Here is a 23,281-nt window from a genome sequence, read left to right as displayed (position 1 = left end):
GACTTTAATTACATTTTGATACATTTGTAATTTATAATTTATTTGTAATTTATAATTTGGACTGGAAAGGAAACAAATACAATTTTTATCGCATAGCCGTAATCACATAGCCTGCAGGCCTAATGATGTAAAAATGTGCCCCCAAACATCAAATGTTCAACAGAAATAACAGGACCTGACACACTAAGGTACCGTAGACCCATTCAAATTGTGCTATTGGAATAATAAATTCCAATGCATTCAGTCATTTTAGCTAGTGTTGATTTTGATTCTCGCCACAATTATATTAATAATCAGTGTTACAACTCAGCATGCAAAGTCACCGAACAGTCGACTGTTAATTCTATAGTAAGGAGAATGTAAAACAAACAAACAAAAAACCCACCAACAGTATTTTTTTTTCCTGTAACTGACAAAGATTGCATATGCTAAATGTATGTGTCCTAAATATATTCTAAATACATTTACATTAGTGTTTTTAATTAATTTCTCGAACATTTGTTGAAATGCATTTGTAATTTATATTCAGAGACATTTCAGTGTACTTAAGTACAAGCATTCAATTAGCATCACTGTTCACCATAGCTGTTTTTCCATTTTTTGTGGCTTTTGTCCATTGCCACAGTATGGCTTTAAATCATTTGTCTTGGTTCTACTTTACTTACTATGGCTGATTGAGTTCCCTCAGTAGTGAAGTCATTCTTCATTAAAGAATTTGTTCTAGTATCTGTTTAAAAAGTAACAGAAAATGTCTTATTAGCATTGTATAGATACTTAGAACACTTCTACGTAGATCTCTCTCTCTCAGACAAACACACACACACACACATTTCATCCAAGTGGTGGCTGTGCTCAGAACTTACCTTTAAAGAAGTCATCCTCTATTCTGGCAGGGATCTGGGCTCGTGTTTTTTTGTTTTTCTTTTTCCCATATTTACCAAATATCCCGTGCTTTTCCTTTTCATATTTCTCAGAAGGAACATGTTCCTTGCGTCTTGGATTGCAATTGTAACTACCGCACTGACCCATAATAAATTTAGTGTACCCGTTATCTGTGATCTGTAGTCTAAAAATGGGTCACAGAAATTGTTCATTTGAAAAATCTGTTTGACTACATCATAATCGCTTAATTGATGCGGCTGCATTATGACATCACACGCCACCCACTGAAATAAAAGCTGAGGATGTCATTGCAGAGGTAGGAGGAGCCAGAGTAGAATATTACAGAATATTACATTGCTTGAATAGTGGCTCTGTCTGCCCTGGGGGTATTATTGAAACCCAAAGGCTGAAAGGATGGGGAGAGAGAGAGAGAGAGAGAGAGAGAGAGAGCGAGAATGTGTGAACATATTCTTGTCACGGTACGCCCCCCTCCTAAACGTCTCCCCGTGTGTGTTTGCTTGTGTGTCTGTGTGTGTGTGTGTGTTCATCCGTGTGGCCATGCTGCCTTGTGTTTCACGGCTGCCCTTCATTGTGTTGTTATTGTTTGCGTATATAAGTCCTTTGTGTAAATGTTAACGTTGTCAGTGTTTGATCCCACGATAGCCTTAGTGCTACGTTGTCTTCCATGTCTCTAAATAAACATCGTTGTATGCATCATTGCTCCTCTTTTGTATCCTGCCAGACCTCCCTGCGTTACAATTATGATAAAATTTGATAAAATACTAGATCATAGTTTGCAGTCTGAAGTACTTTTGACCTGCTGAGAGTTAGCCTGATTTGACTTAGCCTGTTCCTAACCTTTGTTTAGTATGTTGCATAAAAGCTCATGGAAATATTTCAGATGTAACATACATGTAACTGACCTAGTAGAGCAAAATTACAGAATTGTAAGGAGGAAGTGACGTTCTTGGGGCATATCATTAAAGGGGGAAATACACACAAGCTAACTCAAAACCGACCACAAGCCATAATTTCGCTACCTAAACCATAGTGGCATACTCCCCTCTTACTGTTTTAGTCCCACACGCATTACACCGAATACTGCAGGACCAAAGAGTGTCACACTTATCAGCCCAGTGGTAGCTGAGATACCACACCACCCTCTTAGATATGCCTAATATAACTGTCAAAAGGTGTATAACACTGAACCCAGCTACACTCCTTCCTACGGAGGAGGATGGAGATCCACAAGACTGCACAGCAGTCTTAGCTGAAGTATATATACCGCGGGTTGATCTCTTTGAAGAAGCCATAAGTAACCCAGACCTATGCCTCTATGTGGATGGGTCAGCATGCAGGGACGACACAGGGGTCAATAGGGAAGCATACGCGGTAGTAACAGATCATGAAATACTTAAAACAGAAGTATTACCATCCTCCTATTCAGAGCAGGCTGCTGAACTAGTAGCACTGACGGAAGCATGCAAACTAGCTGCAGACAAAACTGTTAATGATTTTGGAGCCATATGGAAACATAGGCAATTCCTGACAAGCTCGGGTAAATATATTAGACATCACCATCTTGCTAGAAGCCATTTCGCTGCCAAAGACAATTGCAGTTGTTAAGTGTGCAGCTCACAGGACTACAGAAGACCAAATCAGCAAGGGGAATACTTTTGCAGATAGAGTAGCAAAGGCAGCTGCAACTAAAACCGCTGTGCAAGCAATACAGGAAACCGCTGCTACCCCGCAGGCCACATTACGGGAAATTCAGTCAGGGGCTACCGCCACTGAAGGCACCAGGTGGAGACAACTAGAACCTCCTGTTAACAACCCACACTGCTGTCAAAATAGAAGGACGAGGAACCTGGGTACATCACACACACTGTAAGAAGGCTCCGACACCAGCCCCAACTCCAAGCAGCAGCACCCAAACAGACTAGGTCGGAACTGTGTTGAGTAGGGTGTTAAAGGCAAGGCCTACCCTTTCGACACTCGGAACCGTCAAGAGACGGTAGAGAAAATCAGACACAGCTAACACAGTCAGAACATAGACTGAATATTAATATGGATGAAGAATCCCATGACTTATGAGAAGACTTGTTACCATTTCAGGGTCCCAACGCCACTGAAGCAGAATGATTAGCAGCTAAATGCCAACAAAATACAGCGTGTATGTCAGCCATTGTGCATGCCCAACATATCGAGCAAGAGTACCTGGTGTGCCAGCACACCAGTGTTCCAAGGACTGTAATCCCTCTGAAAAACGCAGACGTAGGAGAAGTGAATATGACAATCTCTATGTGCCAGGTTATTAACCAGACCTCAAACTGTCCCAGTCCCACTAACCCCGCACCACCGAAAATGATGCTGCATGTGGCAGCTAGTAAGGGTGAGATATTTGTATAGCAGATGAAGCAGCAGGTGCCGGAAGTCTGGTCCAGATGCATCGATTATGTGCAGGTGCACAGCAATGGCACTTGCAGTGACTCCAATAGCAGTTCCCTGTGGAATTGCTCCATGACAACCCTGCAGGGGTATTGGAATGTAATGTGGGTCGGTGGTTCGGTGGCCTATGGTGAATTGCCACAGAACTGGACTGGTTGTTGTTATCCAGCTGTAGTGCGCCCAAGGACGCAGGTGTATACACTTCCCCATGCCAAGCAGCACAGGGTGAGGAGAGACATAACCAGCACAGACTATTGTGGTAGAATTCTGAGGGACCCATGGACCACTCCGGGTGAAACCATTGGTTGGTCCCTTTTCCTGGGCGGTGGCACAGTAGCAGCCCTGCAAAAGATCCATGGCTTAGCTTATCAGTTACTGCAAGTAGTTAATGACACCTTAGCAGCAATAGGTGCCTTAAAGATAGAACAACAAGTGATAAGGGCAGCAGTGCTTCAACATAGAATAGTATTAGATCTCCTAACCATGAAGGAAGGAGGAGTGTGCAAAATGATTAACACTTCCTGCTGTTTTTACATTCCAGATCTCAGCGCTAATATTACTGATTATATGAATCTTATGTGATCTGCCTTCACTCCGCAGCCTACAGTTCCAGTAGCGGCTGTAGCGTTGCCCATTCTGCTACTCATTCTTCTTCTTTTTCTTCTTCTTCTGTGTTTACCTCCTTTTTTGTCGTTGCGTGTCAGACGTCTTTCTAGTGTGTTTACCATGCCAGCGCTCAGCGGCCATGCCAATGAACAATGCCAGCTCTTTGAAGACATTCTGCTCCCCAAGATGGGCGGTACTGGTGATCCACATGAAGACATCGTACTGCTATTTGCTGAATAAATGTGTGATAATGTGTGATATAGAATAAAGGGGGGAAATGTTGTGGAAATTTACCTTACTTCATTTTGTGGAAATTTACTTTGCTTTATTTTACTTTGCTTTATGTTTCTATAGTCACAGCATAACAGTCTGCAGATAAGCATGTGAGTCAGGGACACCAGCTGCTCACATACCGTTCTAACCATAGCGATAGAAGAAGCCTTCAGCGCTCAGGCTAACCAAAACATGAATTAGCAGATACTCTGTAGGAGTCGTTTTTCTTTTTTTTCTCTTTCTTCTGTTCTCTGTATAAGGGGAGAGGGACCCTACTGCGCGTCAGTCCTCTTACTCTGTTAACAGGGGACAGAACTCAATAAAATTTTACTCTTTACTACTCAATGCATAAAGCTGTCTATGTTTGATGTGCTCTCATTTTCCCACCACATCCATTTATCAGTACTTCTGAATAACCGAAATGGCTTAAAACAGCTGACGGGATGTTTGAAACTGAGTAATAAGATGTTCAGCAATTTATATATGATAATACAAGGCAGTAAATTAAATTTGGATGAACTGGACAATAGTACCTGGCATGAAAAGTATGTCGTAGAGAGAGTAACAAAAAACTCAACCTCTCACCTCGCGCTCTGAGATGTCTCCGTCACTGTCTGTAGTGTCCTCTAGGATACTGCTGCCCTCACTAAAGTGTGTCACCCTGACCGGGTCAAACATCTCTTGAACATAATAACTACACAATGGAAAATCAGCTTCAAGTGCTGCACTGAGCAAGAGTGCACTGTAAATGGCCAGATATAAATGGCAATGTCAGTAGTAAATGTATATATGCAGTCATGGAACAGGACCTAGCTGTAGAGCACAGCTTTAAGGTGCATATTATGATGTGGTCTTACCAATCATCCTCCTGGCTGTGTCTTGCTCTTTTGGCCAAATGTTTCTCTTCCAAAGCAGACAGACCAGACTTGCTGCATATTACTCCGTGCACTATAAATAAACCACATGTATAATGCCTTGTAAACAATGGAACAAGGGAAATTTGAATTGTGACTACTCTGTTAAAGGGGCGGATAAGGCAACCCACCCAAACCCCCCCGAAAGCTGTTCTGTTATCTCTAATTGCTATGCAATAGTCCTGTGATTAACTCAAAGGCTGGAAAAGTTTTACCTTTCTCTACTTGAATCCTGAAGGCTGTTCGGTTCTGTCACCCACAATCCATCCTGTGTAATTAAACATTCACATCATAACTCGACCCCGTGCAATAGGGCAAACTCACTCGGATGGGGGAAACTGGACCTTAGCCACTGTCAGCTCACTGACCACTGCCTGCAGATGCTGTTCCCACACCAGCACAAAGCCCACATCCTGGAGTGAGTGGACAAGCGGGAGGAGGGATGTGTAGAGAGTCTTGATTGTTGAGTGCACAGTGAACACTAACATAGAACATAACACATTTTACTCTTTTTCTCACAATTTAACACAAAATCCGGCAGGGTGACTGAACATAGAAGCTGTGTGTGTTCATTGTAAAGCATTGTATGTTCCTTGAAAGGCTCTATATAAATGTAACTTTGCTCATTCAGTCATATCCTGTGTTCCTTCAAGGACTTAATTTTTCAAAAGCAAACAGCAAAAAGCCTGATTTTCTTGGTGATTTTATTTGGAAATGACGACCTCTCTCACTGGCTGCCTGGTTCACTGATCACTGCCTGTACTTGGCAGGATGGACCTCTGTGGTCTACAGAATATCCAGACTGCTTGTAGAAACACATGTTCTCATTAAAAAGAGAAATAAGGCATAACAGACTCTTTATGATTTACAGTTTCATGCTTGATAAATAACAAGTCATTTGTACAAGAAATGAAAGAATTGATATTTTGTTTAAAATGTCAAAATGCATAATTATCTGGCCATTAATGACTCAGGTCCACTGACACAAATATACTATTTATTGCTTTGCTTATTCATTCATTTGCTAATTCAGTCATTCGTTTATTCATTCATTCGTTCATTAATTTAATTCATTGATATATAAATCTACAGGTGTTTGTACTGCTACACGGTGATTTAGTAGAGGGAGGTGTGTTTGGGAATCCTGAACAATGTGGTAATTATAATCCATCTAATTTCAGCCTCAGTCACAATGACATCATTGATGTGTCAGCAAAGAGGATCTATGATACTGTCTCCACCAACAACAATATTCACACTGTGAGGTAACTGTGTGTGTGTGTGTTTAGGCATTTAAAATAAGGCTGTATTTATTTGAGTTTAAAATTTCAAATTTAAAAGCCTATTTTGATTTTATAGGCTCTTCAACAACAGAATTACAGGCATACAAATCTTCCTCTCAGACAAGTGCTTTGAAGTCTGGTGATGTTGATGTGTTGTTGGCACTGTAATGATGAGATTTGATTTTACTAGATTATTGGGACTATCCAAATTATATTTTTGTTTTACGTGAAAAAAAATGGAATGATTAAAAAACAAATTTTAGTTATCTTATGAATTTTAAGATTACATATAAAAATCAAATACTCAAAATTTATTTATAAAGTACTTTTTAAAATTGTATTTTATTTTATTTTATTTACAACAGGTGCTATTACAAAGCAGCTTTTCAAATGTCCAAGTCCAAGCCCCCAGTAAGCAAGCCAAGGGTGACAGTGGCAAGGAAAAGCTCCCTAGAGCATGAGGAAGAAACGTCAAGAGGAACCAAAACTCAAAAGGGGTCCCATCCTCCTCTGGCTGTTTAAAGAGAGACATAAATTAAAAAATGAAATAAGCATTTAATGTTTAGTCCAACTTTCTGGAGGTTCTAGTCTTGTCCCGATAGTGTGCATGTGTCTGAGACCCAAGTCGCAAGAGAACGTCCATTAAGGGCAACAGAGAGTAGTTGGTTGGGGTGGAGGTGGTGTGGGCTACAACAGGGGACATCAGGGGATGATGGGAATAGCCAAGGCATGTGAGACAGGATGAGGCTCAGTAACATCACGACATCAGGGGTAGGTGTACCTCAGCAGAGTCCACTATCAGTCCAGTGTATTAGAGCAATGATGTTTGGTTCCTACTCAAAGAACATGTGATATTTCCAACATTCACTTTAGGTATCAATGAAGTTGTGACATCAAGCAAAGAAGGACAGTGAGACATGAGTAGACAAGCACAAGTTGGACTTATTAGGGACAATGAAACAAAACCTGAAGACAAGACAACAGAAATGAAAGCCTGAGTGAGCTAAACTGAACTGAATCAAACTCCTACCGCTATATGGACCTAGCTCTGTAATATAGTTGAAACTGTAAGTTGCTATAGATAAGCGTGTCTGCCAGATGTCTGCTCACATTAAGCAGTGCAGTTGTGCAGTGTGAACATGACATCTGTCTTTTACAGCAAAATCTAATTATTTTATTATTCTTTAAATGTCTTTAAATGTCTTCATGGTCTAGCAACTCATAATGGCATTAGCACTTGAAAGCAAAAAAAAAAAAAAAAAAAAAAAAAACCAACAGCAAAACAAAAACATCTCAAAACACACTTATTGCATTGAGTTCTGTTTAGATGACTTTTGATTTTATATTAACACATCTACTGTTATCTATTTACCTTTTCCTTTTATCATTATATATGTCATTTTATTTTTTATCCTTTGGGCAATTAGTCTCTTCTCAATGCGTTTTATTTTTTGTGTGCAGAGAGAAGGGGTAAGAAGATGCATATACAGAGGTCTGGACTAGCCGTGCTGTCAAAGGTTAGGGGAAATGAAATAAATAAATGTTCCAAAATGTTTTTTTAAATAGTTTAGTATCCAACATTTTAAATTCTAACATTTATGGTTACCCCCAGCAGTGATCAGTGGTAGCTCAGTGGTTAAGATACTTGACATGTAGTCAGAAGCTTACCAGTTCCAGCCCTACTGCTGCCAAGTTGCCACTGTTGGTTCACTGAGCAAGGCCCTTAACCCTCAATTGCTCAAGATATACTCACTCGTAAGTCACTTTGGATATAAGTATCAGGTAAATGTATGATTGTGTTTTTTATAATCTTGTACACATAAATGTCATATTCAACCAGAATATGTAAAACACACTGTCAAATCGTGTTTATAAAAATACGTTTTAGTTTTAATTTTCTATAACTTTCTATAACTTCATGTCACTTATGTTGATATGGTTGTTGGCTCAGACAACAATGGCCACAAGAGGGAGACAAAGAGCTTCCCTAGTAATCAATGAAAACAGGAATACCCTGTAACTGTATGCTATACTATTCTTTTATTTTATATTTTTCCTTGATGTCCACTTACAATGTTTGCATGGCTTTATGTTCCAAAAAAAATCATAATCTATTTTACACAAATATTTTCCAACCGGTTTGTCTTGTAGAATTAAATAGGACATGTATTACATGACGAATAAAGAATTCTGCGCTTAGACATTGGTAATATAACTTGCAGTTATATAACTTCTAGTGAAAATCCTTGAAGCAGTCAACACCATCATCTGAGTGAGCTCCATTTAACCCTCTGAAGTTAAACAAAGAATTGCAGCTAAATGTGTGAACATTATCACATGTGTCACTTCATAACAAGTTAAGCTTCATAATAGGTCACGAAGTCAAGAAAATTCATACCTAAGCATTACTTTGTTTGATATGTTTATGGATGTATTTGGGTATAACCAGGTCATTTGCCTGTTTTTATGTATTGATCTGTATTGCTCCAAAAAACTACTCACGTCTTCCAATGTTCTTGATCCCCACTTCTAAGAAATAGTAAATGGACTAATCCTAGTTGTGGATAAGTATAAGACTAAACAGCTGTGAACTAATTCCACACGAGGGGAGTCATCACTGGAAAGGTGTTCTGGTGCGAGGCGTGCAGTGGTCCCTGTCCTGCGAACACAGAGAGACACAGAGGCGAGATACCAGTTAAAAAGGTTTGAGAAAGCACATCCTCCACTGACAAGATTCTGTTGTTTAAATGTAAATGGAACAGGTCTGCTCCTTCTCTCAGCCAATATAGAAACAGCAAACTGCACTACAACAAGTACACAAGGTGTAATGAACTTGCTATGAGAATGATCTCAGTAAGTAACTCAAAAAGGAAAGGAGCTTCTCCTTCCTGTTTTCTTTGTTCTCTTCTTGTTAGTGTTTGTATTTGCTCTTTCAAAACACTCCTGCACACATTCCTCACACTAAAACATGAACCTGGTGTTGTTTACACAGTGACTTGGTGTGAGGCATCTGATCCATGATTTCCCCCTGGGGTCACAGGTCTCGTTTGTCGCCTTTTTTTTCTCCTTAAGACAAAAACAAATTAAAATAAGAGCAGAAAAACTGAGCAGAAATAAACAACTATTAAAATTCTAGATGCACTGTGGAATGTTCAGAGAAAAACAAGACACTCCAGTCTCTATTGTATTTAATATGTGGTATTTAACTGTCAATATGGGGACATTACGACAAGGGAGTGGGCTCAGCTGACCTGTCTATGATTTTATTTTATTTTATTTTTTTAATCCTAGTCTTTGATTAAGTTAAGGAATTTTTCTTTCAAAGAAAAGAAAAGGGATGGAACATGTGAAACACAAACAGAAAAATAGGTATGCATTTATCTAATAAACTGATGACTACGATTAGGTGAGACAAGTTTTAGGATATAATAATAAGTGTATAATTTCCATCACACTTTTCACCTGAGTCTCCTGTGTTTCTGAATAAAAGAAAGTAATATAACACAAGCAGTTATACAATTTCCGAAAGGTATATTATTTAGAAATAAAGAAGAACTTGGTTATTATTTGGTTATTAGGACACATGAGGAAAGCATTTTAGTTGCATTCATTTAGCCAAAAACATCCATGACTGAAACAAGCTTCCTGTCACCACTGACCACCCTCCTAGCGTTCATGTCTCCACGGTTTCCCTGTCTAGTGTCTTTATTTTGATTTACTCCCTTGTTGTGGTTCCATTCCTTCGTTTCGTTTTCTGCACCCCTCATAATTTGCACTTGTGTCTGGCTTAATGCTCATTTGACCATGTTTTTAAGCCCTGTTTTAGTTTAGTCTTGTTACTATTTATTGTAAGTCCAGCTGCTGTTTGTTAATCGAGGCTTCCGTGCATGTGAATATAAGCCTGAATGTTTATCCTCGCCCCAATGTTATAGCCTGCATCCCTGGTTTGTCTTCGTGCACTTTTCTTTACTTTAGTTTATCATGAATTCTCGGACTTTCCATGTTAATAATTTGACCCTGGACTTTGGATTTGCCCCTAATAAATCTCACTCTTTTCCACACAATGCGTCCGCCTCCCTACCGCTCATCGTTACACTTCCCCAACCTGCTATATTTACATTAAAACTCCGTCAACAGCAGTCTTTAGCGTTGAGGTTTTTTTTAATCTGCGTAAAATTACATAATTTCTGCTGTTTCAGAAGTGAAGGATTTGCGTGCTCTAAATTTTCATCATGCCAATGCACAGAGGTTTTGGTATGGAGATTTTATCCCGATCTATAGGAGCAGGTGTGATGGACTATAAAGTTGACGAGAAAGAAACCATCCGTTTCCCCGCCGTTTATGTCCATAGATGCTGCTATTACCAAAACTAGTACTGCGCTGATTCTTAGAGGACGGTTGATTTGACCGGATGTCGCAGCAGTACGGCCGACTACTCCTGATCATAACGTATTCATGACAACTCAGCCCTTTTTACGACTGAGGTGCTCACACGACAACGCGTGATTTTGCACCTTTTATGTGTTTTAAGAAAAACGCTCAGTGTTTTAAAGTGCAGCAGCGAATTTTCCTCTAAGGCGTTACTAAGCTCTGTGAGCAGAGTAATTTCTCCCATTGTGTTGAAATGAACAGGTGTCTGTTAAACTCATTCATGAGCGTATTTTAACGCGCGTTCAATATCGTCCGAGCTGTAATCTTTTGAATTCTGTAACCATGCGGCGTCATACGTATAACATTCTAGTCGCGTGGTGTGATAGCAACTGCTAGTCAGAATAAACAAGACAAACAGTAGTAGAAACATTTAAAAAAAGATACGATTACAAAAGTGAGATGCATTTTTGGCAGAACAGCGTTCATCCTTTTGAAGTTAGTTGCAGCAATTCTCCCACTTTAGAGCCGACCTACATTGTAAGACATCCTCCTGTTGAGCTGGATATCAGTGTGTTAAGCAGGTTTCTGTTTTGTAGGAGGACGGTAAGCAGCTGGAAGATTCCACCGTGTCAGCGCATCGTAGAGTGAGTTATCAACACAGCTGGCGACTGTTACAACTAACACACCACTTTAAATTTTGATATGAGCCCTTTTTAGATAGAGATTGCCTTTTAGGGATTAGAATGAGGCTCTGCAACATCTCAGATTGAAAAAGAAAAAGAACGCAGAGAAGAACAGAATAACTATATAACTATATATATATATATATATATATATATATATATATATATATATATATATATATATAATCTTTGTCGGCTGAAGATCTCTAGGGACCGAATACACATTGCTGGGTCATATGTCTCTGTATGTTCCAAATGGGAATCCATAAGGTGGAGGAGGAGTTGAGCAAAGAGACCCTGGGTGAATGTCGGAGAAAGACATGGGAGGACAACCGACGGAAGGCTGCACGTGTGGGGCGGTGTCTTGGAGGTCTAGACCTCGAGCTAGCAGTGCGAGAACTGCAGAGGGAGAATGTGGAGATCAAAGCTGAACTGAGAAGGCTGAGAGCACAGCTTGAGAAAGTAGGAAAAGAGAAACACTTAGTTACACTGCAGTGCACATCCAATGAAGCAATGTTCTGCTATACACAGCAGATGGTTTTAGATTGAAATAAGCAACTATAATTAAAGTCCAGGTAAATAGTGAGCATAAATGTGTTAGGGCATATCAACAAATGGATTGCCTATGGCACTACAATATCACTTACATTATATTTTTGATAGTATATCAAAGTGTGTGCACATGCATGTATTTAATAGTGATGCTAAATTAAATGCTTTTTCACAGTTGGAAAGCCCAAGGCCCAGTTTCCCCCTGGAGTCTCCCAAACCACGAGACAACAGGTTTCCCTCACTCTCCCTCAGACAGCCTACCAGATTTGCACCTGGTGAGCCCCACTGGTTCCAAGAAGCCCCATCATCCAGACCCTACAGGCCTTGCCGTCCACTACTGCCTCACTCAGATGTGAGGCCAGCACCAAATGCACAGGAGAAACAGTTCAAGGAGAAAAAGACACATGGGAAGAAGAAACTGAAACGTCATCAAAAAGACATAGAGCAGACATCGAAAGAAGCGAATGGAGCCTCGGAAGCAAGAACATGTGAGAAGAAGAGATTTCGAATTAGGATTGTATGGAAAGGATTTAAAGGAATTAAGTCTTTCTTTCAAAAATAGCTGTATGGTATAGAATTTCATGTCCTTTCCATATTAACATAACTTTACTCCTTTACTGCATGCAATAAGCCTGCCAAAATAATTTTCCAGGCATTTTTCATAGATATTTAATTGATTTATAATATGAATGTCTAACTTCTCATTTCAAAATGTGCTTATTAGTTCATGTCTGTTTTATAATGTAAATAAAGATATTTTCTTAAATAGGTGCAAAGTCTGGCATCATCTTAATAGGTACAGTTGCATCATTTAAGTCCATTTAAGTTCCAAGTAAGATCATGTCATGATTTATTGACAAAATATTAAAAATGTATAGTTTTGAAAGGATTAACAGCTCAACATTTATTCAGTAAGAGGTTCAGGAGTAGAAAAAATGTTAAGAAGCCCCCTAGTCCCCCAGTCCCAGAGTCACATGCGAGGTTTAACCATCAAATATTAAAACCCTGAGAAATGATCAGTCTGAGATCTGAGTGAATAGTTTAAGGAAGAGATTTGTCCAACCGTCCATGTTCTGTCACAAAAATGGGGTTGCGGTCTGGACCTCCTTGACACCAAGAATTGTACAACCGTTTCCCTTTGTAGATGATGAATCTGCCCAACAACATTCCCAGTGATGTGGACGGTTATCTGTTCCCTCCCACTTCCACCTGTAGTCTGCTACATAATCTTACAGGATTTGTCATGGACCAGTGACAAATCCTGTCTCATCTACATTGTAGATATTCTGGGGTTTTGTTGTGAAATCTGTGAGATAAGCATATCAAAGCAGTGGGTGAATATTCCAGTATCAGCTGAGGTCCTCACTGTAGCCACAGGAAACTGTTCTGATTTGTGAATGGTCTGCTCAGGATGATCTCACATAAAACAATAAAATCATTTTCTCCCATTGGGGAAAGGGCTCTCAATTCCACTAGCCAGATTATAATCCAGAACAAGATGTAAAACATCTGTTTCAGTAAAGCTCCAACCCCAGTCACACATAACCTGCCAGGATTGTAAGAACACATGGACACATTAGCCTAAGCCATTTTATGATCACATCGTAACTTCATATTTGTCATTCATTTATTCCATCAAACAGCATTTATTTTGCATATCATAATTTCTTACTTGCAGCCAGTACAGTGAAAACTGATGCAAGTTTGTACTTGAAGGAACTCCTCATTAAAACACTCTAAGGTCATCTTAAATGGAGTGTAGTGGGCTTAAATGGTTTCAAAGCGACTAATGGTGAAAATAGACAATGTGTTCATTTTTAAATAAAAGATATATTTACATGCATGGAGCCTAAATATTACGTGGACTAAGAATCATATTATTATTTTGCCCACATACAGAAATATTAATTTATTCTAATTCAAGGATTGCTTGTTGCCTATGGTTGGCATGCTTTTTGTAGTGCTGTATCATTTAAACCCACCTTTTAAAGAATCAAATTTTTGAAAATATTCAGATGTCCAGAAACTAGATGTCTGCTTATTTGTTAATATGTTAATGTAATTAGAAAACTGTGTACACACGTGGTAATGTTTAAATATAGGTGTATCTGCCAGTGAAGTTTATGCTTTGACCTTTAGATTAGCTGTAATGCTGAGACAGGCAGGGCAAGACACAAGCGTGTTGTCGAACTTTGTTTATTAGGAGGAGCAGAAACATTATCCAAGAGCAGGTTACCAGAATACATGATAAACAAAAAACAAAGTGAGGCTAACCAGGAAGAAGAAAACATAGAGGTAAAAGTAAGATAACACAGATATTAAGAACACGGGAACGGAGAACAATATGGAAAACGAACAGGCAGAGAAAGAATACATATGGTAGAACTCCAGTGTAGTGATGGGATGTTAGATACTGAGGCATCAAAGCTCACTATTGCAAAGCACATTGATTCAACACTGTATTGAAGATTGTATCAAAGTTACTATTAGCATATGACTAATGAGGTCTAAGCATCAAACGTCGTCTAAACACTGGATGAAGTGGCACTGTTTCACAGGTCTGGCACTGTCCTATAACTTGCAGGCTATAAGAGACTGTAAAATCTCCAGACATCTTTTTCCCACAAAATTTGAAATATGGAAAATATGGAAGCAAATCTTTCCATATGAGGACAAATAACATAAATTGATCAAGTACCATTTCTTAATACACAAAAATTAAAGCATTAAAATCTCATTTGACATAATATAAATGCAGTTACCAAAAAGTGGCTGAAAATAAGCAGGAAACTGGGCGTGTTATAAAAACTTATATACATTTACATACACTTATATATTCATTTATGTGTGTTTTGGAAAGTTTCCAAGATGTCATTTTGTGCCAGCATTGTTTAGGTTTTATTGAGACTCCTGTGTCAGGTAATCAACATATTACAGTCCATGGTAATTGGTAAATTCGGGTGAAATATTTATATTAATCTGAAATTAACTGCTCTGCCACTGTGTGTGTGTTTGTGTGTGTGTGTGTGTGTGTGTGTGTGTGTGTGTGTGTGTGTGTGTGTGTGTGTGTGTGTGTGTTTTGTTTTCTCAGTGTTGACAGGCTGCTGCTGAGGCTGCTCCACTGCTACAGTGTCTCTGACTTCCAGCAGGGGGCAGCAGCAGCAGATCTGCTCTCTGCTCTGCAGCACAGACTGGACTTCTCCTGCAGCTCTGCTCTGGACCTGACAGCAAACACACAGACACACACTCTGACTCTGAGCACCGAGGACTGCACAGTCGTCTCCATGGTCATCCAGAGAGCTCACACATACATACCTACATACACACACACACACACACACACACACACACACACACACACACACACACACACACACACACACACACACAGCTCACTCTGCATGACTGTGAGATAGAGGAGGCTGGAGTGGAGTTACTCTTCCCCATTTTACACACAGTCACCCTGCAGTAAGCCACTGACAAACAATTTAACACAATATCCAGCATGTGACTGAATGTAGAAGCTGTGTGTGTTCATTGGAAAGCATTGTATGTTCTTTGAAAGGCTCTATATAAATGTAACTTTGCTCATTCAGTCATATCTTGTGTTCTGTCAAGGACATTTTTTTGAAAAAAAACAGCAAAAAGCCTGACTTTCTTGGTGATTTTATTTCTCTTACTGGCTGCCTGGTTCACTGATCACTGCCTGTCCTTGGCAGGATGGATATTGTGTGTCTCTGAAAATGTATTAATATTATTAGTATGTGCCTAACGTTCCTCTCTATTCCAAAGCTGACCCGATTTCCATAATTCTCGTATTGCATAAGACATTTATTTCCATTATATGTTTTAGCAATCAGGTGGTCATTTTTCTTTTCAACAGTTATTGGCGGGATCCAATAGATCCAAAGTCAAACGAGTACGCACATCATGTGTTGAACCCATCCATAGTATTTTTCTGCTTATCTAATATGCCAATATTTGCTCGTAACCATCCCACCAAGTCCTAAAAACACCCAAACCTAAATGCTTAGTAACTAAAGTAAAGCTTGTGTCACTGTCTTAATTTATATTCTGCATTAGTTCATCAAATGGTTATTTATTGAGAGTGAGTCTGTATTTTGTATTTGAAAAAAAAAAAACTGTCACCATTAAGCAGGTTTGTTGTCAGGTTTGAAGGCTGTGGTTGTGCTATTTTTCTGGCCTTTCTGGTCAACTAATTTCTGTACCCAGTCATTTCATCAAGGGAGGTGTGTTGCTATTGAAATGTCTAACTTCCTTCATCTAGGGAATTCATGACATACATTAGAATTACATTTATTATAGCTGCAGTTGGCAATTAAGGGGTCCAATCATTTTATCACATCTGCACAACTTGGTTGCTGATAATATCCCATATAAAGTTCACCAGCCTTTGTGGTTGGTTTTGAGGTTTTGTTTCCAGGAATGTTGTATTTTGAAACCAATCTCTCAATTTTCTCTGCTGAATTGCTTTATATAAATATTATTTTTCTGATTCGACATGACTAAGAAATATAGTTCCCCCAGAAGGTCAGTTCACCCCAAATGTACTTGCATTCACAGTAGGTTCATATACACCATTGAAGTTTGGTGATAATCTAACACTCTATGGCTAAGTTTTAGCCTATTAATAAAAATCCTGCTCTTGGGGATTGATAGTTAAATACACATATTTTTGATCATTATTTACAAGAAGATCTGCATTTTTTACATTTAAAAGGTATCTCTAGATCAAAAGGTCACTGACTTGTTTGAAAGGTGCATTTGCCCAACTAATTTAGGTATCAAAAATCAGGCTAAAAAAAGGTTTATGAAACGTATTGAACTTTTTTTATGAAATAGTCACAAAGTATTGCACTGTATAAACTGCATTTCTCATGCACAATTGGTACACAATGGGATTGACTCATTTTTCTTTTTTAAAATACCTTTTCATATGTCAGAGGGGCTCTGTTGGCAAAAATGTCCTATAATTGCCATGCTAGCTCAAAGTCCATAAATCAATACTCATGTCAAGTTTCATAAGAATTACTCAAAGAAGTCTTAATTTTTTTTCAGCTGTTTTGAATGAATCAGTACACCTTGGAAGGATTGATAGGTATGTAGGGGCCATATACCATACAAATATCAACATGTTTCAGTCTCATCAACATTTTGATACCAAATTTGTGAAGATTGGAGAAAGGTCCTACGACTAGTGTGTTACAGTTCATCAGCAACATAAAAAGTAGTAGGATATTTAAATTTAAAGTAATTTCTACAAGAATCAACGTTATAGCAGTCCACTGAAGCCAGTTCTATGATTAGCCAATTACCTGAAAAACATTAGCCAATGTTTGAGTCATCCTTAGGAATACTTCAGCTTGCTTACAGAAGCAGTATGCAAAATTTCATCTTGATCAGAAGAGCAGTCGTTGAGAAACAGTTATTTGCATATTATAATGCCCCATATTGACAAAACTGCTACATTTGGTAAGCTACCTCAAAGTCAATACTGGTATAAGTATTTTAAATTTCATGAAATCTGAACATGTCCTTCAGGAGTTACAGCTAGTTAAAGTTAAAGTTAAAGCCTGACCTTTGTACTACTACTTTGTACTACTAATATTAGACTGGAATAGGACAGCTGTATTTTTTATGTCAGGTTTTTGTTTAAATAATTATTGAGATTCAGACTCTTGCAAATATTTTGACACCAATTTCACTCAGATTGTGTGAAAATCCTAGGACTGGTTTGAAATTAGCAAAAAAATAAAAAAACAAACAAACAAAAAAGTGAAATCTAATGGGCAGAGCCTATCTGAATTTAATTCTTGTATTGTCTTTTAGCACACATTGGCAAATGTGTCCATCCTCCTGTCGATTGTCCTTGGACTTGTCCTCGGCCTCACACAGCCAGGTGAAAAAGGCTGTCACGGAATTGAGGGCCACACCTTTGCCTCTTGTTGTGCTTGGACAGCAGCTGCTGGTGCACCTTCCTCTGCTCCTCCTGCTCCTCAAGTTTGGCCTCCTTATGAATCTGCTCGATGGTCTTGGGCCCGTGGTCAGCTCGCTGCGACACCCAGTTATTCTAGAAAAGCAAAATCAGCAGATGCATACTTTTGCATCACCATGCGCTGGAATGGCAAACACAAACACACAAACACAGGCAGAGTCTCTAACCAGTCGCAGGTCGATGACGTCCTGGAGCAGGAACCGAATGCGTGAGGAACCCCTCCTCTCCTTCACTGTCTTTTCTATATATTTAAAGTAATGATCCATTTTTGGCTGAGAGAGAGAGAGAGAGAGAGAGTGTAAGAGAAACGTCGACAAATTTCAGATTTTCTTCACCTTTCGATTCGATCAGGTGTGCTCTCAGCTGAACTCATGTCGCAAGACGTTTATGACTCTTATGTAAACCCTGCTGCCTTGCACGGTGGTCAGTGCTGTAAAGCAGTTCACTGCCACTGTGGGTGTAGCTGTGCTGTCATCAGCTGCACTTGGCTTTGGGGAATCCAGGGTGCAGCAGCAGGAGGTGGCAAACGTGGAGGAGGCTGTGAGAGCAAAACCTTCTAACAGCTGACCAGTCCTGAATAAAAGCCTTTCATTTTGTCAGCTGCAGTAGGAGCAGAGCTAACAACCACACTAACAACTTCACTAAACAACATGAACTTGGACACTTTTAAAATAATTGCCAAGGCCTAATAATACACTGATATCAGCACAGCATGCTAGTCGCACTATAGATGATGATCCTAATTAGTTGGCTACCCTGTAGTCAGAGTGCAGGCTTTTATAAACTTTTATAAACAACATTTCAACATGCTTGTTTTTTGGTTAAAAACGTGCATGGAGAAAAAAAAATACAATAAAAAAGACCAGGAAACTTGAACACAAATAACTGTCACACTAGTTGGTGACTGAACTGTCAACATCACAACTGCCATTCCTACTAGAGACAAAATTGACAGTCAATATACAATATCCAAAACTTCTTCATCCAGTTTCGATGTGTAAAGTACTTGTTGTGAAAAACGCAACACAGACCAAATCTGGACAAAATCCGCACAGCCGCTGCACTGCACACTAGCACTCATGTACACATGTGCCGTAAACCTTTACATGACATATTAAAGATAAACCGATGCAAGTGCTGAGCATCTGCTGAGAATATTAAATCAACCCAGACCAGGCCCGCGGCCTGCTTACCCTGGCCTTCTCCAAGTCCAGGTCTTTGCCGATGGCTGTGAGGAGGTGGCACAGACGCTCCAGGCTCTCCTCGCTGTGGTTCATGAACAGCTTGACCACACAGTCGTGCATGATGGCCTCTGACAGCATGTGCAGCTTGAACAGCTCCCCGATGAACTTGATGTTACCGATGGACCTCCTGTGGGCCTTGTCCTTCGCCTCCTCCAGATCCTCCTCCAGCCTCTCCCGCTCGCTGGCCTTGCGAGGAGTAACCAGAACAAAGACAAAAGCAAGAAACAGCGCGTTTGGACCCGATAACGACCAGGCCGCCTCCCAGCACTGCTGCCGATTTCAGTCCCCTTTCTCCTGATCTGTGGGTTGGTGAGTCGGGTAAACTAGACAGGAGTGCTGCTTACTGAAGTGGCCGCTTCCAGCTGGTGCCGCAGCTTCTCCAAAACATCATCGTTGACCTTGTCCTTCTCAAACTCCTTCTGACAGCGGTTCAGCAGCAGCTTTTGGAAACCTACAGTGCTGGTGGGCTTGTCTGCCATGGGCACTTTTAACTACACAGGAAAGACATGTAGGAGAAACACTTGGGTATAAGACAGTGTTGAGAGTTCTGTTACTAAATAGAAGCTGATTAAAGCTCCATGTCAGTTTAGAGTGGTTCAAATAGAGTTCACTTCTGTGTGGCATTTGCCTTTGTATGGAACTTCAGCAGCAATGTATGGGAACATGTTACTCACCATAGCCAGGCAGCTGCACATATTGCCATAGACCATAGAGAAGCTGGGCTCATCGATGGCTTTTTCAAAAACCAGATCAACCACGCCTTTGAGGCGCTCCTCTGTGTCGATGGTGAGGTCCATCACCTGCTTCATCAGCTGGTTAAACATCTGCGGTGTCAGTTTGTTCAGGATACTGCGCACCTTCTGGAAAAGCTCCTGGAGAGGAAAACAGACTACCGACTAAGCTTTCCATTACAAAGATCCCAATCTTTTGTTAAATTCAGCAGTTCTTCCACATAATAACTAACTCCTCACTTTCACCAAATATTTACTCTGCCATTTGGGACTTCGTCATGAACAAAAATCACTCAACTTTGCTATATAGACCGATAAAGGCATCATACATCAATCACACTTTCCGAGAAGTGTAGCACTGGCAGCAAACAGTTTATCAAATCTTATCAACTAAAACCCCTCATGTGCTCCAAATTCTAATTAAAAGAAAACCCATTAGAACCAGCTACAAGAATTTTAGATTTAATCAATATATAACTCCTACAAACAAAAAAAATATATACATAATAACCAAATCTGATCCAATAATAACCCTACCGACCAGACAATGCAATGAAGATCTGTCAATCTCTCCCAATGCTGAATTGCGCACAAATTTGCAAGAATATTTTAAACACAACCACTGGGCGCTAACCTATAATATATACAAGATCATCCACAGGTCACCTTTCTCTATTTGAATCCTGAAGGCTGTTCGGTTCTGTCACCCACAATCCATCCTGTGTAATTAAACATTCACATAATAACTCGACCCCGTGTAAAAGGGCAAACTCACTCGGATGGGGGAAAGGATCACAGACTACCTGTACTGCTGCCGCAACTCTGCGGCCATTCCAACAACATCCACATACATTCCAGCAACATCCTATTATAGGACACAGTGTATCTGGCTTAAGTACACCCATTTAATAGCATGTTGGACCTTCTTTGGCCTCCAGAACTGCAGCAATTCTTTCTGGCATAGTTTCCACTATATGCTGAAAATGCTCTGCAGGAATCTTGGTCCAATCTTCATAGGATATTTTCTCTTAAATTACTTGGAGGGACTGACATGTTCTAAACTGCCTGTTATACCTTTACCCAGGGATGTTCTATAGGATTAAGATCTGGGGACTGTGAAGGCCAGGGAAACATTGAAAATTTGCTGTCTTGATACTGGAACAAATCCGTGATTATACAACCCTTGCGGCAGGGTTTCTTGTCTTGTTGAAAGTGTCCTTCTGCCATAGTTTAAGCAGCTGCATGAAGGGATGCACTTGGTCACAATACATAGGTAAGCCCTTCTGTTCAAACATCTACTGATTTCAGAGGACCCATGGTGTGCCTTCAGACATGTTAGTTGGAGCAACAGCATTGTATCTGGTTGCAATTTGCTTGACCATGCGCCACATGATCATCAGAATGATTCTTGATGTCATCCTCTTCTGATCCCTTTCAAAATATTGGTCCTGGCTAGTCTGTTCCATGCCTCGTTCGCAGTTCGCTTCGCTCAGACCGCTTGATTTTCCCATTCTAATGTTTACATGGCGTTTTTTGCAATTAGTCAAAACTGACCTTTCATGACCTTCATTATAAACTTTTCTAAGCAGTCATGACCTCACCCTGTCATAATATTTACTATCAGATCTTCCCTGTGTCCAAAGTGATCTCATGGCAGGAATTTTCCCAAGTGTTTACATTAAAGGAATCTGACTATACTGATTACTCTTCGCCAGCTAACAGCAAATAAAAGATGCTAGATTTTGGATTATGTGAGTATATAACACGTGACTGTGTTTGTGTCAGAGAAGGGAGAGGAGAGGCTTTGTCTCCGGCCTCCCGCTGCTTGCCGCTGTTCAGCTTCTCACTGCTGAGATCCTTCTCATTCTCCTTCTCACCATTGCGTCCCACTCCGCCACTGCTGCTGCAACTTCAACCGCTGACAAAGTGCACCAGCTCAAAGCGTGGTCTAGAGCCAAATTTGAACACGGGCATCTTCCTCATTGGCTCATCTCCTCAGAGGGGCAACACATGCACAGTTTCAGCTCCTATCGATACCCACGTAGAACCTTATAAAATCAGACTGACAATGACAAGGAAACCATATTTTCAACACCTCCAGCACAACAAGTAGAAGTTTTTAGCAATGCACTACTTTTAGTGGTTGTTGAGCATCTGGAAAGAATGCAAGTCACCAGGGTAACATCATCAAGAAGCCCTTTTAGACTTACTTCCATCAGATGAATTTGGCCTCTTTTTTGCTTCAGTATTTGAGACTAATTTGTAGGAGGGCATTTTGCCAACATGAATCCCCTCTGCCATGACATGCACTCTCTGCATCAGTTGTGGGACATACCTGCTAGACCAAACATTTACATTCTGAATACTTTGGCTGAAGTTGTTAAAATGTTAGTATAAAAATCAACACTTTTATCTGTATCTTAATTTCAGGCTGATTTAACAAGTAGATAAGCTAACGTAGTGAGTGGTTGTCTTGGCTTGTCCTAATGGCAGTCAGGGGCCAAAACACTTACTGTAACACTTTATACTTATAACGCACTTTCCTTAACTATTACAGATGCCGTTTAACAATGCGTTCATTTTTAAAATATGGAAACAGCAACTCAGCACAGAAGGCGTTAGACCCTACCTGCATCCTAAGAACACATGGGTCACCCACACCATCGATAGAGACAACAGCTGATCTAAGTCTTTTGTTTCGTAATTTTCAACGTGCTTGTTTATGAATAACTTTCCAGCTAACCACTGCTTATCACTTTCAAAGTGTTGTCAGAATTTATTGATATGAAAGACTCTCGTCATGCTGATAATTGTCTGGTAGGACCAACTGACGTTATTGCCCGGACATACGCTCGGTGAGAAAAGCATTGTGGGAATTTCAAATATGGCCTGTGCAATGCTCGGTTTGCCTGCTAGTGTCGGCTTTCCTTGGACATTTACATTTACTGCATTTAGCAGACACTCTTATCCAGAGCGACTTACAAAAGTGCTTTGTTATTTATTCATAGAATACATCCTAGCCAGTCCAATAGGTTAGAGTCCAATATAGCAATGATCTAGAATACTGTAGAAATACAGGGATTACTGCTGATGCCTAGAAGTGTTAGATACTGGAGCCTTTCTCTATTCAGGCACCCAACGCAAGGTCTCTGCCTATCAGCCATGACATGGCGGCTTGACCACAAGCTGGTCGCCCTAGGTCATCCGCTCCCTCTTCTTGTCTCCTTTACCCCTCCCTTTCTCTCTCTCCGTCTCTCTTTAAGCACAGGAGTGGCTAA

Source organism: Electrophorus electricus, chromosome 5 (genome assembly GCF_041902795.1).
Source record: "Electrophorus electricus isolate QZ-2024a chromosome 5, ASM4190279v1, whole genome shotgun sequence".
NCBI classification, from domain to species: Eukaryota; Metazoa; Chordata; class Actinopteri; order Gymnotiformes; family Gymnotidae; genus Electrophorus; species Electrophorus electricus.
Note: the sequence above shows the minus strand (reverse complement) of the source record.